Here is a 15,086-nt window from a genome sequence, read left to right as displayed (position 1 = left end):
AGAGGAGAGCACGTAAGAGCAAGGTGGAGTGGGGGTGCGAGAGCTGCACTCCCACCACAGCACAAATGCAGAAGGGCACGGCGGTGCCTGCAATCCGTCTGCAGTTTCTCCTGAAGTTAAAATGTGCCTGACCTGGCAATCCCACTCCTAAGTAGTTACTCAGGAAAATGACAAGGACAAGTCAGATGTCCTTCCACTGAGAAAGACACACATCCCACACAGCAAGAAGCACACATGCAGCGATAAAGGAGGACACGGCTGGGTTATGCAACCCCAGGATGAACCTCTCAGTGCTGTGTCAAGTGACAGCAGCCAGGCCCCAAGGACTCTATTCCATGACGCCACCTATAAACTACTGTAAGAAACGCAAAGCATGAGGAATAGACAATGCCTCAGCGAGTGCCAAAAGGGGAGTGAGATGGGCTTCAAAGGCACGCTGGGGCTAAGGAGCTGCTGGCTGTGAGGGGCGGGCTCACGCCAACAGAGGTGAACCCCCAGAAGTACAAATCAGGGACACCCACCATTTCTCTGTGTGTCTTAAAACAGAAACCGAATGGAAAAGACTCAGTGAAAGTCAAACTCTAAGTGAGGAACCTAAGGCTCTGCCCAATGAGTAAGAGGACATGGAGCGGGCAGAAAGGGAAGCCCGGCAGCCCGTGCCATCAGGCGGAGGCACACAAACACCACACTAGTCAATAACTTGTTTCTCCCAAGTTATAGATTAGCTATTCTGCAAAGCCTGTATATGCCAGGGTTGGACAAATAAGAAACATCTAGTGTGTAACGACAGCCTAGCTTCTCAGGATCAAGGACCGAAACTGAAAATAAGGAAGAGGGAAAGTGAGGACGGTCAGTGACACTGGAGGAGAAACGGGAACCAGGATGTGCTCCAGCCTCCTCACGCGCATAAGGCAGAAGCAGATGCAGACACAAACAGGGCTGCAGGCACAAGAAGCACACTCATGTCCACCAAGAGCCCACGAAGCAATGACTGTCCAGGGCCACAAGCACCTGGATCTTGGTTGAAAACATCCCTTGTCAGCAAAAGGAATCAGGGCTCTTTGTAAAGGTGGTTCAACCCAAGAAAGGGAGAGGGAAAATAATAATACAGTATAGGGCATCTCATGTTCCAGAAAGTAAGAAAGTATACCCAAAACTAAGGAGGGGAGCTCACAGGGTACACATCAACCTGCAGCCAAAGGACTGGTTCCAGACGCAGCATGGCATCAATGCTTAGCAAACAGATAAATAGGAGGACAACCTTCTTCCTCAAGGAATGCCAATTAAGAAATGAAGAAGAAATGAACAAATAGAAAACCACCATTGTAACATTCCAGTGTTAATTACTGAGGGTGAAATCCACCATGGATGCCTAAAACTGGTGGAGGAAATTTTGAGATGAAACAAGATATTTCTAGGAGTCGGGGCCACCCCTGTAATCCCAGCCACCCCACTGGGGAGGCTGAATAAGGATGATAATCACAAAGTTCAAGGTCAGCCTCGAAACAAAAAAGTGGGAAATGTAGCTCCATGGTAGAGAACACCTGGGTTCAAACTCCAGTACCCCAAAAAAGAAGAAACAGAATACAGTCTCAAAGAAGTTCTCCCAAGATACTTACTAAATACAAAGAAATAAAGCCCTAACCTTACAATTGACTCCCAGCAGACACTGCCTCCACCAAGACTCGGAGACTGCGACATGCTCTCTCGTGTATGTGGCACACTGAGAAGGCCACAACATCCCTTTCATGATTTCTGTCCAAAAACACACCTCAATCTAATCATGGGGAAACATCAGACTTACTCCCATTGAGGGACATTCTCTAACATGCCTTCCTCACTGGCGTCCAGGATTCTAAAGCCTTAGGTCAAACTCTCCCTCCAAGTGCCCTGGCCGAGGGCTCCTAGATCCCCAGGGCTGCCTTGCATCCCGAGAGGAGCCAGGGTGCAGGACTCAGACTTGCCTTCAAAACCAGCCTCTCCTTCCCAAGGTCTTTGCCCTGTGCTGTCAGCTCCCTGAGGGCCTAGAGGCACCTCATGTTCTCATGTCCCTGCCCCTACCCAAGGCCCTGTCCTCTCAGACTGCCCTTCCCAAGTCCACAGGGGCCACTTGCGACCATTCCTTATACACTCTCTGGCCCCAAATCACTGCTCTCCCACTTATTCCCCACTGGCTACCACCCACCCCAAGAAGCCCCTGGCTAGCGCACCCAACCACACTTCAATGAGGAACGATTCCAACAGCACCACTGCCTTGCTCAGAACCAACTCCTCCTAGACTGATAAGAAAGGCAGTGCTCCAGACAGACAGACCTCTGCACTAGCCACAATCCCTCTCCAAGAAACCCTGAGCCTGAGGATCACAGCTCCAGGGCAGTGGGAGAGCACTGCCATGCAACACTGCCATCCCTGAGGCCCTGCGGGGAGGGGGTGGAGTTGTCCCTCGAGGCAGGGAGGAGGCACATGCAGGGCGGGCACTGGCAGGCTCCCAGGCCACGTCCCCAAATGCTCACACTCCCCACCTTAGAGCTTTACAACCCAGGAACCATGTCTTTGTGCTTTGGTTCCCAACAACACAACACCAAGCTTCTTTGAAACCCAACTGTCATCTGGCATCATCATTTCAAGAGATTTGTCAAGGAGCCTGTGCCAGGAGAGGCGGGCCTGAAGCAACAGAGGTGGAACAGAAGCGGCCTCCAAGCACAATGGAGACCAGGTCCAGTGGCAGGGAGGTGCCGTCTGCCAATGCCTCTGCATGCAAATGACCAAGGACAGAGCAGCCCTCTCCCACTCACAGGTACTGCAGTTCACCTGTGATGTGCCAGACACAGAGGAGGAGGCTGAGCCGGGAAGACAGAACAGCCTGTCATTGGCACTTCAGTCTCACTGGGACATGAGGACACGAGCTGCCCACAAAGACTATGCAGCCACAGGACACAGGGTTCTGGGGGCTTCAAGGGCAAGCGTGACAATGGTGACAGTAGGACTCCTGCAGGAGCAATCATGCCCCAGCACCATGGACACTCCAGAGACCACAGACTCCATTCTCAGAATGGACCTGGACTAACTGTCCCTGAGGGCCCTTTCAGCTATGAGTCTCCTGATAAATTTGTCCCCACTGGCTGACTAGCTCCCTGTTTTCACCTCAGTTAAGAGGGCGAGGCCCACATGTGGCATCCGCCCTCCCACCTCGAGCCTTGCTCCTGACCCACAGCTTAGTCGGCACAAAGCACGCCATGCTCAGGACCCCAGCAGCCCCAGCAGAAAGCAGCAGGGACAAGGGGAAGCTGTGGACACACCACACTCCGTTTAGCCCTCGAAGCCAAGGAGCACTCACTCTCCTGCCTGGACCCTCCCTGACAGGGGCTGGCAAAGCTTCACAGCTCCACGCAGGCAGCTCATTAGCAGAAGCATTGATCTTCTTGCTTTTCAGGATAAGCATCTCCGAGCTCAATGTGGAAGGAGGAGGCACAGGATTACGCTGGGTATTAGGACAGTCCTAGAACTGTTGTCGGCAGGAGGCCATCCCACACCCAAGGACGTCAGCCACCAGCACTAGACCCCCCGTGGCAGAAGGACAGCACAGGGAGGCCACTTAGGGAAAAGGACATCAAAAGTGGCATTTTCCAAAAGCACAAGGGTTGTCTCTGGCCACCTCCCTCACTCGACCCTGTGGCTTGTCCTCTGCTTACTCCCACACCCAGCACAGGCTGGGTAAGCATGACCCTAGCAGCAGGCAGCCAGACTGGCACAGATGGACACCCAAGGGAGCAGCAGGTGAGTCACAGATCACAGGAGAAGATGGGGAAAGTCAAGATATCCCCAGGCATTAAAAGACTGTCCTGGGTGAGACCAGAGAAATAGGGACAGTCTCATACATATAAATGCAGGATAAGGATTGACTTCTATAGGTTTAATTTTAAGCTAAATAAGCAAGAAATAGAGAAGAAATATATGCACATTTAGCTTCAACTTAACTTCCTTCTGTTTTTTATTGGCATGACGACAGGTCAGGAGAGGGACATTCGTGTTTCTCCAAGTTCCCAGCCTGCACCCCTAGGTTAAAGTTCCACCTCAAACACAGCGGCCTCCTGAGCCCAGCTCACCCATAAGAAAACAAGACCAGGAGAAGCCAGAGCAGTGCCACATCTGCACGAACAGCAGGGCCAGCAGCGTACCTTGCTCACAGGTGGAGGGTACACGGGCGCTGTCCTGAGTCAAAGAGCTATCCACTGGGACTTGCTACTCACGTGCCTCACTGCATTTTACACAAGATGGCTTAAAAAGGTTTTCTAGCTCTTTTACAACTGTCACTTAAAATGTCTAATCACTGAGTCCTAGAACCACAGGCCAGGGAATTGGTCCTGGCCTGCCTTGTTAGATGGAGGGAGATAGAACATGGCCCTGGACTCACCCAAGGATGAGGCAAACTACTTGGAACCTGAGGAAAGAGGCATGGATGCAGACTGCCAAGGAGCAGCGCCATCAATGGGAACAAGCAGAGGTGGAGTGGGGGACATGCTGACCCCACCTGCATAAGGGAAGATGCAGATGCTCACTCAAAGCAGAAATCAGACATCCAGATCCAGAGCTGCATATCCACCCACCACTGGGTGGGCAGCTCCTGTCTCAAGCCATGCTACACAGGCACCCTACACTCTGGTGAGAATGGTGGGCCACATGGCTGAGCACCTGAAAAGATGGATGAGGGGCTGGGGCTGCAGCTCAGTGGCAGAGCACTTGCCAAGCACGTATAAGGCACTGGGTTCAATCCTCAGCATCGCATAAAAATAAACAAATAAAATAAAGGCATCTGTCCATCTACAACTACAAAAAAAAAAAAATGGTGGGGGGAGATGGATGGGTATGGTGTCAGCCCCCTATGCTGAAACTGGTTCATAGGGTAGCAAGAGAGCTTAGCCAGCCCAGCAGGTGAAACGAAACTCAACACACATGAACTCCAGATAGCCTCGTGGACACTGCAGGAAGCTGGTGGCAAAGGAAACCAGGCAAGGGCAGAAGGCCGGGGGCACTGCGCAGTCCTAGATTCTGCCTGTGGCTGAGGCTGTCCCAGCATGCTTTGTACCTGTGTAAGGTGGGCACAGTTGTACCTTTTTCTCTGACAACCAGAGGAGTGACAATCATGCCCTGGACTTTCAGGACTAAGGAAGAGGACAGCACCCAGGAAGAGTCTGGCTCCTCCAAGGATGCATAGACAGAGACTTCAATCCCAGGGAGGGGCAGAAACCTCAGCGAGTGACAACTCCACGCAAAGACTGATGGGGACTCGGTACAAGGAAGCTGGTCTTGAGGCAATTAAGCCTACTTCAGAGTGGGTTTGGCAGACGGTACCAAATCGATACCCCCCTCCTGCATGCACCCCTGCAGGTGAGGAATCAATCAGCCGAGGCCTCCCAACCTGTTCCCGCTGAGCCAAGAATCAAAGCTGTTTACCATTCAGGCCTAGAGATGAATAAATAAAGCCACCAATTAGTCAGTACCCTTTGTCTCTCTGGCAAGAGCTTTTAGTTACTTCCAAAAAGTCACTGCCCCCATGAGGCCTTCCATTAAGGCACTAAGGCATGTTCAGGCTCAGGGGGGAAAAGAGGCAGGGTGAGCAGAGACCCCAGATGCAGTCTATAGTGGGGTGGGCAGTCCAAGCACATATTCCCAGGAGCCAATAGGAAGCCCCACTAGTTCAGGCCACATCACCCCAAATCCTGGGCAAGTTCAACAGCCTGGCAATTCTGGGACCTGGCTTTCTGCCCCTAAGAGCTGAGTATTTAAACCTAACTCGGTGCCAGTTCCTATCCTCAGCTTCTCATTCAGCTCCCACTGCTGTGGCCTCCTTCAGCCCACCCTGTCAAATCATGACGCCATCACTCAGACAAAATGGCAGCATGTCCATCCCACCAGGGTAGTCCCTAGAGGGTCTGCATCGTCCATCTCACACAAAAAGATATCAGGAAACAGATAGAAACCCCACCATGACCTGAGGGCTTCTGCGCCAGGGTACAGGTAGATGAGCCTGGGACCACACAGGGGCTACAGTGATGGTAACCAATGCCATCTGCTCTGAAGCCATGTGGGAGTGAGGTTCACTCCCTCGATGCAGCTGGAAACAGAACCACAGGCAATATATACACTGTTATTCTGGGCAGGCCACAAAACCCCTAGAGCTAGTTCTGAAAGAAAAACCCCAAGCCACCACCAATGTTCCTCTTGCTCTTCCAAGTCTAGGAACCAGGGCTCCAAAGGCCCTGTGACTTCAGCAAAACAGTCAAACAAAAATGGGGAAGACACCAGAGGTGGGCATGTGAATGTGGGTTCAGTTCGAGAACCCCAGGGAAGATCAAGCACCCCAGGGCTGACAGCACCAACCACCATAGTGGAGGGGTCGAAGAGTGACAGGAATTCAAAGACTCAAGCAGCACCAGTGGGAGGATTTGTGGCCTTAAGGGGCACACTGAAGTGCCCTAGGACCAACCAGAAACAAATGGCACTGAAGGTTTGAAAAGCAGAAGCCCCTCTGCAGGGCAGGAGGCTCCAGGGCCTCCCCCCTCCCCCAGCGCAATGCAGCCCAACCACATCACCATGCAACAGGCCGCCCAGGGCCCACCTGGCAGGAGCAACATCAGTCGGGGGAGCAACATCAGTCAGGGAAGCACCACACCCACCCCTCACTCAGGACACCCGCATTCATTCCATCTGGCATGGGCACCATGGCAGACACAAGAGCAAGGGAGGGTACCTCTGAACCCCACAGGTGGCATTGCACCAGAGGCACACAAGGACCCCCTGGAACTTGAGAAAAGAGAGGCAGGGGTGAGTACAGGCCCAGACAGGTGAACCAGCACCCTGGGAGGAATAGGAACACCCACTTGCATGTCAGGTCAAGGGTGAGCAGGCCAAGGGCTACCGGGGTCCCTGAAGAAGGCAGGTACAACCGTCAAGCCAGTCCTAGGTGCTTCCTGTAAGCCAGGCGCACAACCAAGCAAGCATACCACATGCACAGCCTATCTAGTCCTCACAGGCACCTGAGAACTCCTGACACAGAAGAGCCTGCCACAGGAAAGGCACTTGGCTGGAAAGTCAGGACAAAGCAATGCCTAGAACCCGCCCAGTGGCCTAGACTACAAACCAGGGGCAGGGTGCCCAGATGGGAAACCAAGACTGAACAGGAGCGGGCTGAAGAGAGGAAAGACGCAGGGCTATAAAGAACCTCAAGGGGGCCCAACTCAGAAAAGGTTACCTCCATAGTCAGCCAGGTGTCCCTTGGTGCTCTCAGCAAATGCTCAACTTGAAGAGGGCAGTCACCTACACAGTGCGGCACAGGGATTCCTACAGATCAGTGGAAGGGAGGAGGCATAACCAACCCTGGGCTGGACCCTCTGGTGAGCACCAAACCCAAGACATCCTGTGACAGCCCTTCACTCTGTCCACTGGCACCATGTGACACTTGGCAACATTTCAGAAAGCCAGGCAATTATGCCCTCCCCAGCTTGTGAAATGAGGTGCCACCTGTATTTTTAGGACAAGATTTTTGACATGGAGTTTCAAATATCCTCTGAATATGTATGTGTTCCCATCCTCCTGGATAAGCCAAGGGACTAGTTTGGCTCACTGGATTCCTTTACCCTAAGAAGCACCTACCCTGACATGAAGGCTCGAGATTGATGAATGTTCCCAAGCTTGGACGATAACTAGCTGCTGGCCATCTTGTTCCATGGAAGAGGAAGCACACTCAGGAGGAGTCCAGAGGCCAACCAGCACAAGTTCTCTAGAACACTCTCAAGACTGGACTGAGGCCACTTTCATCTCTAATAATGGCCTCCTGGGGTCTTTTGAAAAACACAGACAATATCGAAAAAGACTCCTGACATTTGTCCAGCTTTACAATCTCAAGAAAACAGACTACCTGTAAAGCCAGCTCAAAGCATCTACTTAAATGTGAGCCAGCTCCCAGCTTCTAAGAGAGCAGCCAATTAGTGTGGGGCCTGTCGTCCCTTTGCCACCTGACATTTACAACACTGTGGATGAGAAAAGCAGGTGGCGGTCAGCAAGTCCCAGGACAAGGGTAGATCCTCCTGAGCTGTTGTCCACAAGTGGGGCTGCCGACGGGCAGAGGAAACAGTGGACACAAAAGCACAGGCTCAGCCATGGCCTTCACTGCTTCATGGCAGGGCTAGTACCTCAGGGTCCTCACCCAGGAAGTACGGATGGTACCTGCATGGCTAGATTCCTGCAGAGACCTAGCAGAATGGTGATGGAAGTATGCTGGAAACCAAGAATGGATACCCACAAGGGCTTACAGAGCACACCACCAACTGGAAACTTCTACCACCCAGAGGCTCCAGGGTCACTGGTCAAAGAAAAAAGACTTAACCTAAAAGATCAAGAAATATGCAGCTTCAAATTCCACTTTCAAATAAACACACCAGTGCTCTCAGACACCTGCCAAGGGACCGGATGTGGATTCCTTCTCACTGGGTTCAATTCCTGGGAACAGCCCCACCCCTCTGAGCACAAGTCCTAGGACCCAAAGGTCCAGCTGCATCACAGCAGGGCCTGCTCCCCTCTCCAGCCAGGGGAGGAACAGGGCAAATGGAGCATCCTGGCCCAGCAGACCAGGCCACCAGACACAGCATGCACGCACTACACCAAGTGTCCCCAGAACAGATGCAGAACTGTGCCTGACACCTCCTGGGTGGGACCCTGGGCCAGGATGGGGGAACCTCCAGGACTCTTCTAAAAACCAGAGGCACAGGATGCAAGGCATAAGAATCACAGGGAGGTTTCTCAGGACTGGATGCCCTCACCACTCACAGGGCTAAATGTGCAGTTTAACCAGCTCCTGTGCAAGAAAGTGACCCAGCAATTGCTCGGGTTCTTTCAGGCCATCATCAGCAGTTTCAAGGCGGGTGCTCAACAACCCACTGACTCCGCTTGAGTTGGGCTTCCTCAGAAACAGACCTCAAGACCATGGCCCACTCCACACTGTGGGGCACGGCAGCTCTGTACCTAACAGGGTGCTTCAAACAATGGTGAGTTAGCAGTCAATGTGAGTGTTGACGATTTAGAGCCAGTTAACAGACACTTCACGCCAAGGGCCTGGCCCTGGAAAGAAAACACACACAGGACAAGGACACCCAAGTGCTCCTGAAGGAGATCCCATCACCTCTCCAGGAACTGCCCAATAGACAGCAGGCCATGGGCCTGTCATATTTGTCCCAGTAGAGGTTCACTCGGTGCTGATGAGTGGGGCCCTGGCTCTTTGTGCCTGATGGGGCAACAGGGCAGGGCTGTCCCCACCCTCACCAGGCATGCCTACTGCAGCAGGAGGCAGACAGTTCTGCAGCCATCAGGAGCAAGAGGAGGTATCCAGTGCAGCTGCAGGATAACGCCTGTGGTTAAGGTACCTGGGGCATGCGGTGGGGGATGGGGGGTGGCAGACAGCAGAGGAGGAGGCAGTTCTGGGATGTTTGCAAGAATCTAGCACTCCAACCTGAAAGCGATGGAGAGTCAGCCTTTACAAAAGCCACTCTGTCTATGGTGTGGAGGTAAGCAGGAGGAGAGAACCAGGTGACCTAGCGAAGGTCAGGGGCAAAGACTGGAAAGACAGGCCAAGCCCCACTCAGTGCTAGTGAGTGCTGAGGAAGGGCAGAGAAATGACACTCAGGGGTCTAGCTTAAGAAGGGAGAAGGCAAAGAGTTCGTGGTCACGGTCACAGTCTAGAAGGAGTAACTGCAGCCTTGAGCTGCAAGGTCTGAGGTGCACAGGAGACACCCGGATCAACACCTTCACACCCAGTGAAGCCCATGCCACACTGAGAGGGTGCGGGAAGGCTGGCTGGTCACTGTGAGTTTCAGTTCCAATTTCTAGAGCTAGGGTCAGGTAAAAGACCCCTGGGAATGACAAAATCTGGGGGACACTGGGTCCCCAAGAATCCACTACCCATGTGTGCATATTGCAGGACAGAGAGAAAATAGTGACAGAGGTAAAAATGGACAGTCTGAGAGCCAGTCTGAACAGGCTCTAACCTCAGGCTAGAGTCTCCAACTTGTGAGAGACAGACTGGGCCTCCCTCTTGTAACGCATGAAGATGAGGTGCTGACCCGCAGCACTCAATGAACAAAGGGTTTGGGTCACACCCATCATCACAACACATCTGTGATAAACTCCAGTTTGTGATAAGCTGGAGTCTGGCTTGGCTGGCCCATAGTGAGTGCCCACACCAGCCACGACAGTCGCTACACTCATGACTCCCCAATCCATGTGGCCTTCCTGAGGCTGATCACACCATTCCACATAGTCTTCATACTTCTCTGGTCCCAGAGAATTATTTCATGTTTCTGTCACTAAACTGCTTTTGTCATTAGTTGCTCAAGCACCTCTCATCACACCAACGGCTCTGTTTAAACCTGGCAGTCGCCCACACGGCTCCCTGCACTGGGCGGCTAAGAGGCCATGCCATGACAGAACACCAGGCAGCTCAGCACTCATAAAACAAGCTGCGCATCAGCTGAAAAATCACAACAGCACAAGACCTGAAGGCTGTTTCTAAGAAAATGACCCTTCAGCCCTGGACAGCCTGATTCCACGAGGCAAACACCTGTGAAGGGAGCCGCCTAATCAGGAGGGCCTTGGCAGACAGAGCACCAGGCATGCCTCCCTCAGACCAGCAAGAGCCAACAAAACATGATCACCCTCTGTCAGAGAGGGCTGAAGGTCTGGCTTAGCACCTCATCTACTGCAGGGTCCCTGGCATGGGCACCAGGTCAGATGCAGCTAGCCACCCTGTATGGACACTGAAATCAACTCTCTTTGCATGGGCCAGTCTACCAGCTTCTGCAGCCCCCTGTTCTCCCAACTCAGCAAGCAGGACCAGCAGCAGCTGGAGTTGCCCAGATCCAGATCCACCTGAACTCCCTGCAGACCCTCTGGTCACACCTGACTTTCCCAGGGCCCAGGAGTATAGACGCTGCATTGCTCTACTCCAGCCTCACTCTTTCCTCCCATTGGTCAGGGAGGACTAAGTCCAGAAAAAAGGCCACTAGGAAAGGGAAACCAGGAGGTGCTGGTCTCCCTCCAAAAGAGCAAGTTGCCCAGCACCAACAACCTGACCAGATCAGGACAGCATGCCAACCCCACTCTGCCAAGCTTCAAGAGAAGGCCACAGTGGAGATTGAGACGAGGGACCCCTATAGAAGGGTCTTGGACCGGCCTTCCCTCCAGACCCAGAGCCTGGCCTCAGCTCATCAGTCTTAAAGAACCAGGACTGGAGCAGCATCAAGGCAACAATACTAGCAGGACCCTCAGAGGCACTGCAAGCTGCCAGAGACACCTGAGCTGCTGGAGATGCCAGGCTGGGGTTGGCCAGGAGGTGGGGAGGGCAGGGAAGAGGTGGTCACTGCCACAGGGGAAGAGCCAGGTACCCGGCTCTATGGAAAGCTGGTGTGCTATAACAGGAGGGGAAGGAAAAGGTTCCTCTCCATGGGACCATGTCACGTAGACAGGTCAAGTGCTGTTTCCAAAGGCTCCAAAAGGCTCCCCGGCGATACCCACGGCTACCTGGCAACATCGCTGCCTTTGTGCGTTTGAATCCCTCACCTGCCAGTGACAACGATATTGAAGGACCTCACAAAACCCTCCGAATACCAGCCCAGGCAACTGCTCTCATGAAGGGAGGACACGTGGCAATCTGTCCCTCCAGAGGCCACTGTGAGGAAGGTGGCAGGCAACCCTCGACCTCCTACTGAGAGGAAGACAAGCAAAAGAGATGCATGGCTGGACTCGCCGGCTCCGCCTCTGCCCGGGATCAGAAAAAAAAAAAATGCAGATCCGAGAAGCGGAATCTGCAGCCTGGGCACGCCTGACAGCCTCCCCCAGGGTCCTGTCTAGAGACAACGACGGTGCTCAACACATCCTCCACTGTCAGAGGTTAGACAGGCAGGAGGCAGGTCAACGGGCACAGAGGGACTCACAGCGCCCATGGGACATGCTGCCAGGGCAGCCCTGACAAGTCTGGAAAGCCATTCTTTTGGGGCTCAGCAGCAAGTGAACAAAATGTCTCACTAGGGGAAGGCAAGTCCCAGGATGGCTGACAGGTAAGCAGGCACCAGGAGCACAGGAGATGCTGCCTGGCAGTGACCTGCCCACCCCAGAAGCACCTTCTCACTGTCAGAGGATAGGGCTCCAGGGGAGCTGAGGAACAGAAGCTCCTACTAAGACCCCAAGGGACCTGCTCATCACCCCGCTGACTGGCCTCCAAGACTACCTCAGACTCTGTCTGTGAGACCCAGCACTGTGCCCCTACTCACAAAGCAGACACCCTCCCTCCTCCAGGGTTTCCTGTTGTTGGTGGCTCTGCTCCCTTAGGGTAGAAGGCACATGGGTATATGTGTCTTGACTGAGCTTCCCAAGGCTAACCATGGCCATTGACTGCTACAGGCCACGCAACGGGCAGACTTCAGCTTGGCGGGTGATATGACTGGTAAGGGCTCAGCCCACCTCTGGCATCCTGTTTCTTACACTCACTCCAGTTCCCAGAAGATGCAAACTCCTGCCTCTGCCAGCAAAGCTCAGGACTCCTCTGGAAAAGGGCCTGACAGACAGCAATGAAACCTGAACTGCCAGAACAGAGAGGAGGAAAACTAAGTGCAGGTGGAAGCAGCCCTGTATGGGCAACACCGCCCACTGTGGCACCCTTGGTGCCAGAGTGCTGGAATGCCAAATGTAGCACAGAACCCTGGAAGGTCACATTTAGTCTCGGAAAACGAACTTTTGAAGTTATTGTTAAATTAACACTAAGGTACCTTATACAGTAAATCATAAAAAGTCACAGATGCTTAAGATAGATCACAGAATGAAAACAAAAGGCCCCACTTGGGCAGCCAGGCAGGCAACTGGCTGGGTTGAGCAACAGAGTCCACTGACAGGCCATCAGCTCTGGCCTGGGCTGTGTAACTGTGCCAGTACTTCATGGGGCCAGAGAGGGACTTGCCCAGTTCCACAGGGCATCAGGCCAGCTCTCCAAACCTAGAACCCTTCCATTCTCTAACAGCCTCCCCCAAGAATTCTTCAGAGGTCAGTGAGCGAGCAGACTGGGGAGTCTAGAACTAAGAAGCGACTCCAGAGGCAGTTCTGTCTTGTGATCCGGATGTCTTCAAAAAGAGACCTGTGTCCCACAAACTGATGACTCCCTCTCTGAAACGCCACAGTTTCCAAACACACCCATGTGTCTGATGGCTCCTCCTGAACCTGGAGCTACTGACAGGAGAGGAGGACAGCAGCTCCCTTTGGGTCCTCACAACCAGCCAAGCACTTGTGGACATGCATCATAGTGGACACTGAGGCAAAGGGTATTTCTAGAATTCTCCTCAGATAACCTGGACCAAAGACTTAGAAACAGACAAGAGTTCCCAGGTCTGGCAACTCACAAGCCCCTCACAGCTCTAGCCCTTTATGAGAGGCTATATTAAAATGGTTTAAACACAATAAAATCTGTTAAATTTATAGCAAGAAAATATGGAAAGGCAGTAAAATTAGCAGAGCATAGAAATGAGAGGACACTAAACATCCCTGGCGCTCCAACAGAAGCGGACAAAAAGGGTACTAAATGGAAGGAATGAGGAATTTAAATAAATTTAAAATTCATAGTGCCACTTCCTCCTCCCTACTGAGCTGACCCCTGGAGACAGTTGTCCAGGCACAGCCAGCCACATTCTTGCAGAGGTTCCAAGTGTTCCCACAAATTGCCACCCAGAGACTGGTCTGAGTCTCCCTGCCTGCACAGCTAGGCCGCAGGCTGGGGAACTGTAGGGCCTCACGGGTACCCTTCTGTGCCGCCCACCTCCTCTTTAAAGGCCCCAGATGGTGCCCTTCACCCTAGCACTAGTGGCATCGTGGGGCCAGGAATGCGGCAAAGACAGCTCCTCACCTCAGTCCCTTGGGCCACAAAACAAATCTGCTTCCCCTGAGAAGCCACTGGCATTCACAGAAGCCAGCACTGCCACCCACACGGCCCAGGGACCCGCAGGTCGAATGTCCTGGTCAGGATGGTCACTGTGTCTAGAGCGATTCTGGGGAAGAGTCTGCCCATGCCGATGAGTGTCAGCATCAGAACCAACCACGCAACCCCTGGCGCTCAGCACAGCCTTCTCACTCCTCATGATGCCAGGGGAGTCTCACAGACAGGAGAAAGAACATATGGGCATCTGTTTTAAGAATCTGACCCCTGGGTAGCTCTTTCTCTAGCTCTGTCTTACCTGGAAACTGGTTAATTTTGTTTTACATTAGTAAACATTATTATTTAGAGAAATTTTAGGGTTACGAAACAACTGAATAGGAATTAGGGTCCCCTTCACCTCTAGCTGCTTTCCCACAGTATCAACACCTTGCCTTAGTGGCCTATATTTATTACAGATAGGGAGCCAAAACAGATATACTGTTACTAACTAACGTCACAGCAACAGCTTACACTGGGGTTCACCTTGTGTTATATACTCTATGGGCTTGGGCAAGTGTATAAAACATGCATCCACCATTAGAGTACACAGAGTAGTTTTGTTGCCCTAAAAATCCTCTGTGCTCCCCTCATTCACCCTTCCTTCCCTTCAACCTGACAACCACTGATCTTTTCCTGTCTCCACAGTTCTGCCTTTCCCAGACTGCCGCACAGTGGGGACCACACAGTGGATGGCCTTTTCAGATTCTCTTCTTTACTTAGCAATATGCATTTAAAACTCCTCCATGTCTTTTCATGGCTTGATGGCTCATTTCCTTTTAGCACTGAACAATATTCCATTATCTGGGTGTGCCACAGTTTATTTATCCATTCACCTACTGAAGGACATCTTGATTGCATCCAGGTTTTGGCAGTTATGAATAAAGCTACTATAAGCACTCGGGTGCCAGCTTGTATATGGACATAAGTTTTCAACTGATTTGAATAAATTCCATAGGGTGCAACTGCTGAATCATATAAATGATGTTTAGTTTTGTTTAAAAAACAACAACAAAAAAAAAAAAAAGTCCACTGTCTTCCAAAGCTCTATTCCCACCAATAAAATGTTCCTGTTTATTTA

General features: G+C 52.3%; 1 protein-coding gene across 2 annotated transcripts in view; it reads right to left on the bottom strand.

Moving 5' to 3' along the window:
- The window catches only part of Mad1l1 (mitotic arrest deficient 1 like 1), a 351,707-nt gene that overhangs the window by 249,604 nt on the left and 87,017 nt on the right, over positions 1-15,086 (bottom strand). The window lies entirely within an intron of this gene.

This window comes from Urocitellus parryii, chromosome 9 (genome assembly GCF_045843805.1).
Source record: "Urocitellus parryii isolate mUroPar1 chromosome 9, mUroPar1.hap1, whole genome shotgun sequence".
NCBI lineage: Eukaryota > Metazoa > Chordata > Mammalia > Rodentia > Sciuridae > Urocitellus > Urocitellus parryii.
This window is presented reverse-complemented; position numbering and strand designations above follow the sequence as displayed.